The sequence below is a fragment of the Dendronephthya gigantea genome, unplaced genomic scaffold (genome assembly GCF_004324835.1).
Source record: "Dendronephthya gigantea isolate DGI-Jeju-01 unplaced genomic scaffold, DenGig_1.0 000311F, whole genome shotgun sequence".
Lineage (NCBI taxonomy): Eukaryota > Metazoa > Cnidaria > Anthozoa > Malacalcyonacea > Nephtheidae > Dendronephthya > Dendronephthya gigantea.
In genome coordinates, this window is record NW_021163321.1 from 31,409 (window position 1) to 47,188 (window position 15,780).

The 15,780-nt window shown below is 34.5% G+C and overlaps 1 long non-coding RNA gene across 1 annotated transcript; it reads right to left on the reverse strand.

Annotated features, from left to right (window-relative positions):
• Positions 1 to 5,823: 5,823 nt before the first annotated feature.
• Positions 5,824 to 6,167, reverse strand: LOC114541840. Its single transcript, XR_003689363.1, has 3 exons — positions 6,128 to 6,167; positions 5,933 to 6,055; positions 5,824 to 5,864 (listed from the first exon to the last, which is right to left on the reverse strand). It is a non-coding gene; the product is annotated as an uncharacterized LOC114541840 (long non-coding RNA).
• Positions 6,168 to 15,780: the final 9,613 nt, after the last annotated feature.

Genomic DNA, 15,780 nt, shown 5'->3' on the forward strand with positions numbered 1-15,780 from the left:
TATGTCATCATCAAGACAATAATAACTCATGGATAAAGGAACATTATGCTGACTTTCTTCGCCTGGCATTAAATAAAGTACTTATTGAGTGCCATTGTGCCAGAAATTTAAGCACTTTTAATCTTAACAGCAACGAAATGTCAATGTTTACCTGAATCCCTTTGTCTCAAATGTAAAAATTGAAAGATCGATCTCTTGTAAATGAAAAACAGGATGGTTTTTCTGAAAAATCAACGTAAGGGCTGGCAACCTAGTATGATTTGGGAATCTTAATTCATCTCAGAAGCATGGCAATATGGCCAATAATGCCAAGAAAAATGCTTGTTTTTCGAAGCAGAGACATTGTGTGAGAATTATCGATGTTTTTCTAGTTCTTTTTATGGCATCACCCTTGAATACTCCACCAAATCCACCTTCGCCAATCAAGCCATTCTCGATATAGTAATAAATCGCACCTGAAAGTCAAAAGCAATTGCTTGCCAATATAACTGAACAACTAAAGAAATATGTGAAGTAAAATGGATTTTAGAATAAAAATGCAAACTCTAAAAATTTTTGTAGCGATAGAATCGACTTGCCTTTTGACTTGCAAACTTCAACAAAGTTTTCCCCATCGACAACTCTAGTGACGCGTGGCACAATTGAAGGTTGGGAAGGTTTGAGAAAATAAATGGGCTTACAAAAGGATTGTTATGGAATTAAACTTTCATAAATTCCTGTCTTTCCCACCGCTGGTAGTAAGTTTGTGTTTCATCGAGTTTCGGCCGACTTTGTAGTCTCAAAATCCACGAAGTATCTCTAATTCGTCTTCGAACTAGAATCTGAACCCATCCTTGACCAACGCAACTGCACCCATTGCTTGAGTCACAAGATTTCTGTACTGAGCCTACGGTACCAGTGGCCTTTAAATCGCGGGTAAGAAAGTCAGTGCTTTCGTATCGAATTTTGTGTTTGACACCTGGCTAGAATCATCTGCACGAGCTTTGCTATCAGTTGAAGAAGCCTGGAAATGTCAAATACGTTCCTAAGAGCTTTCACTAGAAGAATATTTAAACTTGTTCTCTTCCAAATATATTTTGTTGTTTAAGAATAAATACGCTGGGCAGACAGCGTATGCGAATTTAAACAATGATACTGAAAGCATTTTCCTTACCTGACTAATTGAGGCCTCGTTTTTGTTTCTCTTAAGCTCAACTTTTAAAACCTCAGGCTCCGTGCCCTTCTGCAGTGAATCATCTCCCACAAACACTTTTCCTGCCGAACAATATGCGCATGACATGTTCGAAGTTGCCCGATTGTTAACTGTAACCGTGATCAACACATTGCCAAGCAACCAACTTCTTGACGCTCCATTGTGCAGGAGTGGTTCTACAACTGCAGTTCTACAAAAGCAACAAAATAGTCATCTTCCTTGAAACACAGTGCAGAAAAATACGAAGCCAATATACAGACGTTTTTGGTTGGGTCAAATAAGAAGAAAATGTATATTTGACCATCATATCAACCACGATTTCCATCATCTCTGAACTAAGTGTGTTGTTGTAGTCTTCCTTTGATTTCTCAAGGGAGTTTGGGGGTGACTGGAATTTGGTGGAGGGATGAGTGACTTTAGGGTATGGGTTTGCAGCATCTTAACATATATCTGTGTTGTTAAGACTCTAAAGGAATACAAGGACATATACCCTTACAAAAATGTTCTATAGAATATTCCCTTAAAATTCTTTACTGAATATCCTATAGAATATTCTAAGGGATTTTGGAACCTATTCTATGGAACGTTCTACAACATGTTCTATAGCACCTTAATAGAATATTCTATAACATATGCCATGTTTTATAGAATATTCAATAGAATATCCTTCAGAACATTCATTAGAATGTTCTATAGAATACTGGTATTCTATGGAACATTCTAACACATATTCTATGACATCCTATATGAAATGTTCCATAAAATATTTTCAATCTATGGAATATTCCATTAATGATCCTATTGAATATGTGATAAAATGTTCCATAGAATATGTATTCTATGATATATTTTATAGGATAATCTATTAAATATGCTATTGGATGATAAGTGGTATATTCAACATTCGTCCATGTTTCGACTTTGAAATATATCACTTTATAACAACATAATCAAAACTTCTTTCTGCCAAGAGTGAGACATACAAACAAATAAAATATTCCTAAATATATGTAACAAATTTATTTACTTAATGTTCAATTGATGCAAAGATTAATGAAAATGCCTTGCTTAAATTACATATAAATAAATCTAGAGATTAAAAAAATTGAAATACATATATTATACAACAAAGAATAAAAAACAAGTCCTATAAGTGTCCATATAACTTTAATCTGCATGTAGAACTCTAGTTCTGGTAATTAAGTCTGTCAAATAATCATTTTGTTTCGTGGATAAAACAACTGCAGGCGGTTGTTTGAAGGCTGTTTAGCTTAAATGGTAGTTAAGTGAAAATTATATACATTCCACACATTTTGAGGAGGATTCAATTGAAATATTATGCACTAAGTAATTGAAAACAATATGGTGTCACTGAAATTGAAATATCTTAGCTTGGTTTTTTTATGAATGTATAAATTTATTCAATATTTTCTAGATAAAATTATTACCATACTGCAGTTTTCTCACCAAATAAAATGACTGTGCAAGAAAATAGCAAAAATATAAATAACTAGGCTATTATACTAAATATATTTACATGTACAGAACATGTAAATAGTAGAAAATGGAATGTCATATAGTTACTGATGTCCAGATGCTTTCAACTTGGTTTTCTCAACTTGCACAATATTATTAATCTTTGGTGCCATAACTTGTCATATGTCTGCCTCTTTTCCCTCAAACCTTTTTGCACTATACTTTAGACACAGCTAGAAAAGGTAAAACTCATCAATAACTGAACCAAGATATGTATATAAGATATATTAACTTAGACCAGACATAATTACTAACAATTATACTCCTTACTATATATACTCTTAACTTTCTCTGGCTCTGGTTTTGCATCCTTTTCTTTGAATTAAGCTAGGCATTTGAAGCCTTTCCAGTGATGGAATGAGAGCAAAGTTGTTCTTGCATCCACGGCACTGCATAAACAAAACCTTTCACATTTAATATTGCTTTAATAGAGCTCCATTTTGACCTTTGGTTAGTGTGATGCTTGGATAAAAGGAAATCTGTAAATTTTAACAGTAAACACACAATTAAACACTTGAGACCTAGCTTATATTTAACTCAATTTTAATGATATATAAAATTTATCTAGAGCTAGTGCAAATGTCTTGACAGAAATAATTTTTAGTTGGATTGGCTCTATTTGTAGTGGTATAAATAAAAGGTGTAAATAAAATGTTCAAATGAAAAGTTTAATCTAAAGGTGAATAAAAATTTATGAGATTAATTACAATGGTATACAGAACATATGTTGCCTATACAAACATATAGCATTTATAGCATATACAAAACACACTCACCGCTGAATTCCAATACTTTAGCTACACATGTTGTTGTATAGATGGGTCAATGAACTTTTGATTATTTTCTTAACTTTAGAAATTTCTCATTGCCACGGCCTTTGTTTCTCACGATCCTAGTCACCTTTCAGGCATTCACAAAATTATCCATATCTTCTGATTCTTCTCGCATACTACAGCGCGTTTCACCACCCTCCTATGATTCCTCTTTGACAAATTCAAAGAATGCGTATTTTATGTTAAAATACGAAAGAAAAATGCACTAAATTCTACCAGTATCAGTTATAAAACGTTGAATCAACGGATGACAAACTACATACAAAGACGCGCTCAAAATTTGAAAATAATGCGTGGCGGTTAAACAAGTCCCACATAACCTTGCGGCCTTGTTTGGGCAAAACGCCCGCCATCTAACTTGCGAACGGGCATATTATGAAACAGATATGAGATATGTCATATGTGTGAAATATTCGTGATTTGTCTTTACAAAACGAATGATTTCTGCTGAGAATTTTAACTTTAAGACTTTAAAAGTATGTTGAGAGAACCTTACAAAAAATGCGAATATAATTCTCGACCAATGAATAGTGTACTAAAAATGTTATATTTTAAATTGCATAAAGGTCTCATTCTGTATAACATATATTCTATAGAATATTGTGTACAGCATATTCTATAGAATATATTATTGGATATTTAATGTGAATGTTCAATAGAATATTCTATAGCATCTCTAAATTCTATAGAATATTGTGTACAGCATGTTCTATAGAATATATTTTACTGTGAATGTGCAATAGAATATTCTATAGCATCTCTAAATTCTATAGAATATGGCAATGGAATATGCTATAGGATAAGAAGTCCTATAGAATATTCTATGGGATTTAGAATATGTTATAGCATATTCTATAGGATTCTATAGAACATTTTCGTAAGGGTATTTTAACAGAGTTTTCAAATGATTAAAAACGAGCTTCTATATTAGCAAAATTATGTAACATGAAATGGACAAGTTTATGTAACAACACTGACTAAGCTGTATAAAGTTTAAAGACCACTTCTTAATATCTATTGAAAATTTAGCAAGCAATCTCCGTGGCAATAGAATGAGATGTGGACTTACTTTTTTAATAAATGGCACGAATTGCTTTCTTAACAACAATGGACAATTGACAAACCAGGATGAAATGACATTATCAGCAAGAGTTACCGTGTATTGAGAGTATCTAAGGTGAAACATTTTCAACTCATCAACAACTTTTCGCCGAATACGATTGGGTGTTTATACAAGCTAGCTCTCTTTAGGGGGTACATTGATATTTCGCAAAAGATTTCCTAATTTACGTAACTTCAAGAAACATACCAGAGAGAAATTCTAACAGTTGTATGACAACTTGAGGCGTTGGCGAAATTTTGGTAAACTTTTCCAGATATGTTGGGAGCAGTCAAAGGAACGAAAATCTAGAAGTTATTGCTCAAAAAATCTTGTATTTGTGAAGGAGTATCTAGCATAACAAGAGACGTTACATTTAGGCTGGATTTTGTTGAAAAACATTTCTGTAAATTCACTGAGTGCATTATTAAGGCACGATTTCAAATATCTCCAAAGCAATAAACTTCTAAAACATTGCAATTACTTAAACCAACTTCATTCTTTACAAAGTGCTAATGGACATAAAAAAGTCTCAAATTCCAGACTATCTTAAATAGCCATACCTTGTCATATCTGGCAAAGCATTTCTAACATACATATGGTGAGACAGAATACGCATAAGGTCGTGGAATGAGCAACCAAACCAATCTCCAAAGTACGCATCAGACGAAACTAGACGAAATATACAACAACGTTTTAGCGAGAACAGACAACCGCTGAAAACAAAGTCAAGGAGGTTCTTACCTGTTCATCTTGACCAATAAAAATGTGGTACGTACACAGCTATGTTAATACCTTCACATGTTATAATAAAATATCCAATTAAATCATTAGTATGGTATGATATAATTATGGTATAAATTGGTTATGGTATGGTATGGTGTGATATAATTATTGTATGATATGGTTATCGTATGGTATGATTTGTCTTGGTATGGTATGGTGTGATATAACTTTGGAATTATATGGTTTTCATGTGGTATGATTTGGTTATGGTTAGTTATGATATGATATGATTATATGATATGATTATATGATATGTTATGGTATGGTATGGTTTTAGTATAGTTATGGTAAGATATTATGATAGATGCAAAAAACTGAATGGGAAGAACCGTACTGAAAAAATTCTAGCGTACAAATGAGGTCGGCGCATGTCATGAGGAACACGAAATAATCCAGGAAGAAAATCATAATTTCAAACCTGAATGCAAAGTAAAATTTTTAGTTCATGATTTCGGTGTGAAAAGTGCACAACTTAACTTCCCTTACCATTTTAGATAACACTGTACATATTTAACGCAAGTAGTGCTTTCAAGAATGTATCAAGTTTTTATCTTGCAGTGCCTCTGGAAAGTTTCTCAGAACAACATACAACACCTCCAATTCCAATTTCTAGAAAATAAAAAAAGTTGAACTTTATTCGAAACTTTATGCCAGATGATATATTATGATTGAAAAGTTTACCTGTTGTAAGCACACAAGAATAACATTCATTGCCTCGTTGTAAGAAAGTGAGACAATCCCGGTTGTCTTATCTTCTGCTGAACTGAAACAAAAATGAGGATGTATTACACTAAGAAGAGAAGGAATTTTGGAAGCAGAATACCTGACATGCGTTGCACTATCATCATTAACCAACCTTTTCCTTTCAGAACAAATAACATACGAAGTGAATTTAACTTTTCCAATTTTGTCTTGCACAAGGCCTAGATGTTCTCAGCTCGGAAACTGAGGAAACATTGAAGAATCTTTAAAAAACAGCAATGTAAGACATCATAAAAAAATCGCGAGAAAAAACATTGAATTTGGCTTACCACAAGTCGTATCTCCGATGCAATAGACGTCCGATAGCGATTGTCATAATGAGTTTTTATGTGGTACACTAATTTATTGAATATTCGTTCTGCAATTACATAATAGGAAAGGGAGAATAAAAAAGTTATATTTTATATAACACCAGTGTAAAATGAATGATAAATGGAACTGTACAGCAAAATAGGCTATTACTCCTGACAATAATGTTGCACAGAAGCAAGCCATTAAATATCTCAGAAATATTTGGGCTAAAGACCCCAGAATACCACTAAATTATAGCGGTTGAAACGATTATTTGAATAGTATATTCCAACCAGCATATAGCTATAACCTGCATTTGTATTATAAGTAAAAACAATAATCAAAATAATAGGTTGCTTTGTTATCTCAAATTACTCACTCATAGCAAGATATATTTTAGAAATTCCATATCTTTTCGCTTTTTTGGTACTCTGTTGTCTTCAAAATGTCCCAATTTTACATGTTATCAATTTGTTGTAATTCTGAGTAATTCTTGGGCTAGGATGTGCAAAGAAATCGAAGAAATAGTATTATATAAATAGTAAATCGATTTTGACGCTAAATATATCAAAATAGTACTGAATATTTGAACTAAACCACTGCAACCGGTTTTTGTTTGCATTTTGGCCAATATCCTAAGGATTAGGCCGCTTTGATGTGTAATATTGAATATATAAAACGCGTGAATATCATACCTGTGAATAGCTATGTATGCATGGCGGTAAAACGCCATATTTCCAGTGGAATTTGCAATATTTAGCCTTGAAATTTACTGCATTTGAGATTTTGTCAGTTTGTTATATTCACTATTATTCCATGCCATGCCCAATTCGACAATATTCTGAAAGGTTCAGTAGTTAAATGTACCACATAATTTAAATGCTACAACAGTTTGAAAGATTTACTTGCCTTTTAAATTCCGACTTTCCTGCTTGATGGGGTTCTAAAGCTTGTGGGGAAAAAAAGCTATTTAATTGAACTGTAATTTTTTGTGAACTTCATGAGAGAAATAATCGAACAAATACACACATACTGTGATATATTGGCTTGGAATATGCTCCAAAACGTGTGAAATCGAACATTTGTTGTGCAATAACCTTGCAAATATCAAAGAAACGGGATCAAAATTTGAATATAGATTAACCAATCTGATTGGTTTTTATTGAACCAATCGTGGAGTACAAAAGTTGACCAATGACAAATTGACCTGTGCACAGAAATAACCAATCAAGTTGTCTTAAATTGCTGAATTATGCAAGAGCCTACACGCTATAAAACAGAGCCGTCTGCGACCGTTTTCTTCAGGTAAGTTAGTTCTTTCTTTAGGTAGGATCAAGGTATGTGTAATTATTTTTTTAATAGAAGTAGATCCCCGTGGCCACTCTGTTAGCTAAGAATCTCTGTCCCCGTATCTGGAAATACGGCTCACTGCTTGTCTAACTGTGTTATGCTCTTCGTTTTCTAGGGAGCTACTAATAATTTTTTTTTGTGTTTTTCAGACAAAGACGATCGTAGTTTAGTTTCAGTATCCAACCCTAAGAAGCCACCCCATATCCAAACCCTCAGTTAAACCCCTAGCCACAATTGCCTTCATGCTAATTATGAATGCTTCCTTTTTTAGGAACAACTCACCATATTTTTTGTCGTTTCAGCTACAGAGTTAGTGGGTTGTGGGTTGTTGGATGTTGTGTCGTCGGTTGTGTGTTTTGTGTTGTACGTTCGTATTGTCTGCCAGTCGGTTTGCGAGTTGCCCTGTAGCTCTCGCTTTTTCCTGGCCACACAAAGAACACATTTCAGGTACTCCTTTTTAGGAGATTGGGTTCGAGTCCCATGAATGTGTCAATTTTGCGCTGATATCTAATGTGGTCCGTCTCTAATACAAAAGAACAACATCCAACGGACAATCTGCATCCTTTCACCACACCAACTACAAGTGTTGTCCTCATACAACAGAATGGAACTTCCAACAGAGTAAGGAGTAACCAGTACCCAAGATGAAGTTCTCGTAACTTCTCAAACAGGACAGGATGCGGCACTTGTTAATGAAGTATTCTCGATGTTTAAGGGATCCTTTCAGTTAGACGTCCGATGAGAGGATATTTCAAAGTGGTAAGCTGATTTAAACTTGTGATTACTGTGCGAATACTTCACCCATTTTAATAAATATGAGATCACTAAACTCATTGCTGTCTGCTCGTAAATGGCGCACACAGATAATTTGATTTTATCTGGAAGTATTTTATCAAATCAACTAGAAAGTGTGTTATCTCAAAGAAAAAACATTTACCTATTTGTATAAATTCAGTTCATTTCAAAAGCTTTCCTATAAGCCAAGATATTTATTGCCGAACTTGTACTTTTTAAATTGAATTTTAGAGAAGCGAAAATACGCAAAGCCTTCCAAAAATCTCGCCTAAAAACCTCCAAATATTTGTAGTATACATTGGGATCAATATTTTCATCTATTTTACTTGAAATACAGTCGCTTTGGCGATTTGTAGTGATATTTCCAACAAACGTGTTTACAAATGGAAACTGGAAAATGTGCATATAAAATTCCATATCACCATATTGGCGAAAATTTGACAATTATGACTTCTAGGGACAATTTTACCCCGGAAATCGATTACCGGGCTTATTTTACCCCCACGGGGTAGGCAACCTAACATTTTTGACACCTCCAACCTCACGTGACAACCACATGTGCATGCAGCTGAGCTTTGCTTTACAGTTCCATATGTCATTCATTTTACACTGGTGTTATTAAAAATAGATTTATTTTTCTCCCTTTCCTATTATGTAATTGCCACTTACCAATATACAGGGGTTGGGGGTATTATGTGAATATGAAAGAAAACAGCTTGCATTTTGTTCTGTATATGCTTTTTTTTATTGAAGTCACAAAATACACGCTGTTACTATACAGTATAGGGCCTTGTGATTCATACACAATTACATATAGTTTCAATTGTGTGAAAGTGATGTTCTTGTAATCTCAATTGTAGATTCTATTGCATATAGAGCCGAATTGGTATGGCAACATATCTTTGAGAATTGTAGTTTATGGCGGTTCTTCAGGTATGTTCTAGCAATTCACTAAAGTACTATTTGTTCGCTAAGAAATGTTGTCCCACGGTAGCGGTACGCACGAACCTGGGATATCACAATGCTGATAGCCTAACAACTATGGACAATAATGTATTAATTCACATGTTCCTTGTTTCTCAATTTTAGATCAAATAAATTATGGCAACCCAGGAGTCGCTAACAATTATTACCTTTCTCTTATCATTGACTACACCTCCATCCATCGCTGTGCCATACATGGATTTGATGGACTGACATACCAAGCAACGTAAATATTGCAGGCTACATGGTATATGTTCAGTTTAGTATTATGTCATATTAGGACGACTGTTGGACATTATTTTTTTATTCAGTAATTCCCCTATAGGGGAATGTGATAAAATTCGAAGTTAACCCCCAGTAAAGATTTAACAAAATCAATTGAAATAACGCTGTACCTCGACTGGTTTCAATTCTGGAGGCTCCATATATGGCACAATTATCTGCATTATCGTTTCATTTTTGTTGATGATTGTTTCGATGGTGTTTTGGTGCTGGAAGATTGAATAATTGATACTAATCATTGCACCCCGTACTGAAGACACATAACATCCCAGACTTTAGCAACAAATGCTGGGAATGCGGATAAGTCGACAGGACATGGTCGCTTAAATGAGGCAGCTTCCTGATCTGCACGGGAAAATTACCAGGACCAATGCATTCAAATTGACTTCGGCAAGAAAGGTGTTGTCGGAGCGATTTTACTCAAAGTCGCCGTAATTATAATTAGTGGGTGAAGACCTACTCTGTATCCTATAGTTCCCACGGGCAAAAATTCGCTCATTACAAAATAAATGGATTAGTCAGGGTTATCTGGATTATTAAGCAAGGCTCCTACAGACTACCCTCTCACCTTATGTGCATCACATCATTTCCATGCGGTCATATATAACTTTTAATGTGTGATTAAGATTAATTGCTTATCAAATTACTCATTTCATTATAGACTCTCTAGTGGAAAATGTCCTATCACCAACTGTAACCGCGCTTTACATCCGCATTCATCAAAAGACATGGTACGCAACATATCTTTGAGAATTGAAGTTTATAGCTGTTCTTCAGGTATGTTCTAGCAATTCACTGAAATACTTTTTGTTCAGTAAGGAATGAGAAATGACTGAGAGATCCATCTGACTGAAATATATAGCGAAAATATTTCAATAAGTGGGTTATGTAAGAGTGAGTTTTTGATTTAAAAAATAAATTGTTTACACCATGAATTTTTTTCTATTTTTCAATTCTTACCCCTCCAGCGGGTTTGTCATGATTTTTACTAACTAACGTGCATTGGAATACAAGTAAAAATAAGGCGTGTTTTAATTAGAAGTTATACCTGGACGGGGAATCCAGCATATAATTATGAGGAACAAAGCTATTTTAGCGGTATATACTCAGGGCTATCACAATCAAGTTTAGTGTTATCGCTTGATTTTAATGTTTGCTGCACCGTCGGATTCTCACAATTAAAAGAAAATCAAGCGAAAAGTTTCACACGTACAAAAGTATAGGTATGGAACTGTTCTTTAATTTATCAGAAGAACTAGCGCGTTTTTAACCTACCATATAAGTATGCACCTAATGAGGATGCATATTCCTTCAATGTGATCTTACATGAAGCATTTTCAGTCATGCTATGCAAATTTTATGTTATTATCATATTAATTTCTTTAGAAATTCATTGTTTTCACAGTGAAAGAACTCCAAAATATTAGCAGAGCATGACTAAATTGTCGTGTTGGCTACGCAACTTAGTATTTTATTTCCTCGCAGAGACTCGTCTGTCGAACGTGACCGTCGGCTAGTCTTCACCATGTACGCAAAAAACGTTCGCAGAATGCGCTCTGCTTTCGTGAAACGAAATCACGGACAAAACTCGGAATTGAGATTAAGTTCAATACACAACTGACACAAACCTTTATAAGAGTTTCGTCATCCGAGGAACACAAAAAAACATTTTCTGGCTAGAGAAGAAAAAGTTAAATTATAGTCGTTAAAGATTAGGATATAAAGACAGTAGTGATAAATAAATAAATGCGCGCTTATACCTTCCAATCCCTGTGGGTGATGCCATTTTCATGTAAGTGCTAAAAATACGAAACAGTATGAATAAAGTTAGTTTAGTTCAGGCTCCTGTAGTAACACTGGATCAATAACAGATGATCCTTAGCTTGGTATCATTAAAAGAGCCAATCTCTTCCTGACATTTTCCATAAACTTTAGTCATCGCCTGTGAATAAAATATTCCAGCTTGTTTCATTTATTCTTTGAAGTTTAAACATAGCTAGGCTCTCACTACACGACATCCTCACCTGAAGGCACATTGCTTTTATAGTTGGTTTAGTTGTCAACAGGAATCTGTGGTACAGATCGTTAAACAACTCGAGCCAGAAAACAAAATAGAAAAGTCGATCGATTCGTGAATTGTTTCATCCATGATTCTATACTTCTACTACATACTGCAGGACAAATAACATTGTGTGAACTGTGCAGCAATATAGAGAATACGACGCTGAGGTATATTATATATTAGGTATCTGGAATCTTTTTTATGCAGCGGGAAGCAAGACAGTAGTTTGAATATTTTTAAATCCTGATAGATAAATGTCGTGGACTCACACATTTGTTATCGGCGTCTCCCCGTCGTTTTGTTCCAACAAGACTCTCAAATAATAGTCGCCTGATAAAAGAGATACGTTACTGAGTTTGATTGCTGTCGAGGGATAGGGGGGGAGACGCTTTAAGAAGAACTGTTAAAAAGCTAGAGCAGTATAAGGATTATTACTAACCTATTTTCAGTTGATCAGCTAAACATTCATACAGGACTTCAAACTAAAGGTGATTCCAAAAAACAACGTAGTTTCCACTCAGATCTTTTTCCATTGCAATTGCGCGCATCTCAGATTCGAGAGCCCCAGAAGTTCCTCTCGCGTCTGTCACATTGAAAACAAAAGAAATTGTTTCAAACTCTTTTACGAGAACAGTTTAGAGAAAGAAGTCAGGACTATTGAATTTTTCTTGTTATACTCATAGCAACAGGAAATCCTCCATTACATTTTCATTTCCTATATTTTCAACGGAAACTAACCTTAACTTCGAGACTCACCTTGTAATCCAAAATCAGGTTGTACGCTGTCAGATCTTGACTTAATCTGTAAAAAAGATCGGTTTAAATACCATTGCTTTTTCATCTTTTAAACGACTAGAACATTTTCCTATTTTCTTAATATGAACACTTACTTGTAATAAAACAACTGGATTTAAATTCTCACATCTTTCTTGGATTTGAATCCTATTTTTGACCTCATATGCGAGAGATATCCTTCAAGTTGATTTCTTGACGTTCCTCTCGCTTTTCCAGAGCTCTAACAGACAAGTATAGCACTTGAAATAACAGGCTTATACGTACATACAAGCATGCATGATGAACTTTTGGAACACGATTGTTGCTTTAAAACGTACTTCTGCAAGCTTTACATTGTCACGAATTGATAAATGATCTTCTTTAGTCTCTGGTGGTTGAAGGAAAGATAAAAACTTTCAAACAAAATTGTTTCTTTACAAAAAGGTTTTACACTTCTGAATGAATTACCATTTAATTATTTCGTCAGTGGGGCAGTTGGCATAGTTTAAGGATGAATGATGGAGTTTAGTTACCAAAGCAGTTGATACCATTTAGTCACTATTATGATTGGTTAGTCAGAATCACTGCAATGGGTTAATGTAAATAATGGCCCTCGCAAAAAAATTCTGATTCAAATTTATTACATAATTGTTTAGAAACAGGAAATCTCGCATTTAAACTTTCTTGTATATTTTAGACATTAAAAACTATAACTACTTTAATACGAAAATTATTCTCACAAGCAATGCCATTGCTGTTATATGATCAGTTGTCCAGAGAGCCACAAGATGTCCACTCAATTGCCTGTATGCCAACAATAAAGATTATAAATTACTTGTGGAGTATGCTTGTTTGTCTCAATTGAACTATTTACAGATGGCTAGTATATAGAGGATTATAAAATCACAAGTTTTAAGATGAATCTAAGAATGTTGCTAAAAATAATTCAGGTCCTCCGGATGGAATCGAGGCTATGCATCTGCAACAATTTGTTAATTTATCACACTAATTCGCACATGTTCAGTAGCGAACGTGTATCAGTGCTTTGTGTAATCATGGCCATGGGTAAGCGTTTTGGTAGAGCGCCCTTGGCAAGCGTTAGATCTTGTATTTTTGCCACAGTTTCTTCATCAGCTTCCTAAAGTGTAGTTCTAAATAAATATCAACAGATGATTTTAGGCACTTCACACGATGCAGGAATATTATAGAGGTTTTAAAGGGTCTTAATTTCGAGTGGTATTATACACACTTCAAATTCAAGCCAGGAACAGTTGATGGAAAAATGAGTCAACTATATACGTTCTCAGTGATAAGAGCATTGCACCGGCATCGCAAAAGCGATTCCCGCCGGAGGATCTATAGTTGACTCATTTTTCCATTAACTGTTCCTGGCTTGAATTGAAGTGTGTATAATACCTCTCAAAATTAAGACCCTTTAAAACCTCTTAAATATCAAATGAACTAATATGTACATTCATCACAGCTAAAAAAGGGCAGAGCATTATAAATGACGTTCGTCAAAAGCAGAAAATTCTGAATTGATGAATGAATGAATAAAACGTACCTCAATTATCGCCTTCAGAACCATGCCAGCACCTTTCACAATTGTTGTCGACGGATGCTGAAATTGTTAAGGAACGAATTTGAAACCACGATTGGTAAGAACAATTAGCGGGGCAATAGTAAAACATACATAAGCGAAGAAATGGTAAAATTGGTACTATTTATTGCAGTTTTATCGTAAACCTACCTGGAACAATCGAGAAATGCAATGACCCATTTCTGGACAAACAAATAACAGACTTCATGAGTTGCTCCCATGCATGGGTCAAGCTAGTGGACGTGGTAAAATTCACCAAAAAAGGTAAAGAGAGAAAGGCTATTTAATCAACTAACGCGTTCCAAACTATTTTCAATAATTCCAAACTATTTTTTTTTCCGCAAAATTGATGAAAAAAACCAAAAAATTCAAAGATTTTAATTTATGAAATCAAATTGGCGTTTTTTGCAGACAGTTTTTAGGGACTCTGCCAAAAACAACGTATTGAACTAAAGGAGACATCATTCTATCAACTGCGACCTGAGATAAATAAGGTATCTGAATTTCAGACACCTCAAACAAATCTGAGTTTGCCAAAATCTTATATATTACCGACAAATGATAAATGGGGAAGCTGAATTTCAGACATCTAAAACGGCTCTAATCTGCCAAGATCGTGTATATTAACCGACCTGAGATAAATAGGGTGTCTGAATTTCAGACACCTAAAACGGTTTGAGTCTGCCAAAATTCAAAATATTTTAATGTTAACCGACAAGCGATAAATTTGGAAGCTGAATTTCAGACACCTAAAACGGTTTGAGTCTGCTAAAATCGCATATTTTAACCGACCTGAGATAAACAAGGTATTTGAATTTCAGACACCTAAAACGGTTTGAGTCTGCCAAAATTCAAAATATTTTAATGTTAACCGACAAGCGATAAATTTGGAAGCTGAATTTCAGACACCTAAAACGGTTTGAGTCTGCTAAATCGCATATTTTAACCGACCTGAGATAAACAAGGTATCTGAATTTCAGACACCTAAAACGGTTTGAGTCTGCCAAAATCTTATATATTAACCAACCTGAGATAAATTAAGGTATCTGAATTTCAGACACCTAAACGGTTTGAGTCTGCCAAAATCGTATATTTTAACCGACCTGAGATGAATAAGGTATCTGAATTTCAAACACCTAAACGGTTTGAGTCTGCCAAAATCGTATATTTTAACCGACCTAAGATGAATAAGGTATCTGAATTTCAGACACCTAAAATGGTTTCAGCCTGCCAAAAATTCAAAATCTTATGTTAACCGACAAGCGATAAACTGAGAAGCTAAATTTCAGACGCCATAAACGGCGTGAGTTTGTCACAAATCTGATATAAACAATTAAATGAACCGAGATTGAAGGCTGAATTTCAGTTTGTACTGTCACCGATCGTGTACTGAAATAAAAAGCACTTTTTCAGAGTGTAGCCCAATTTCAGAAA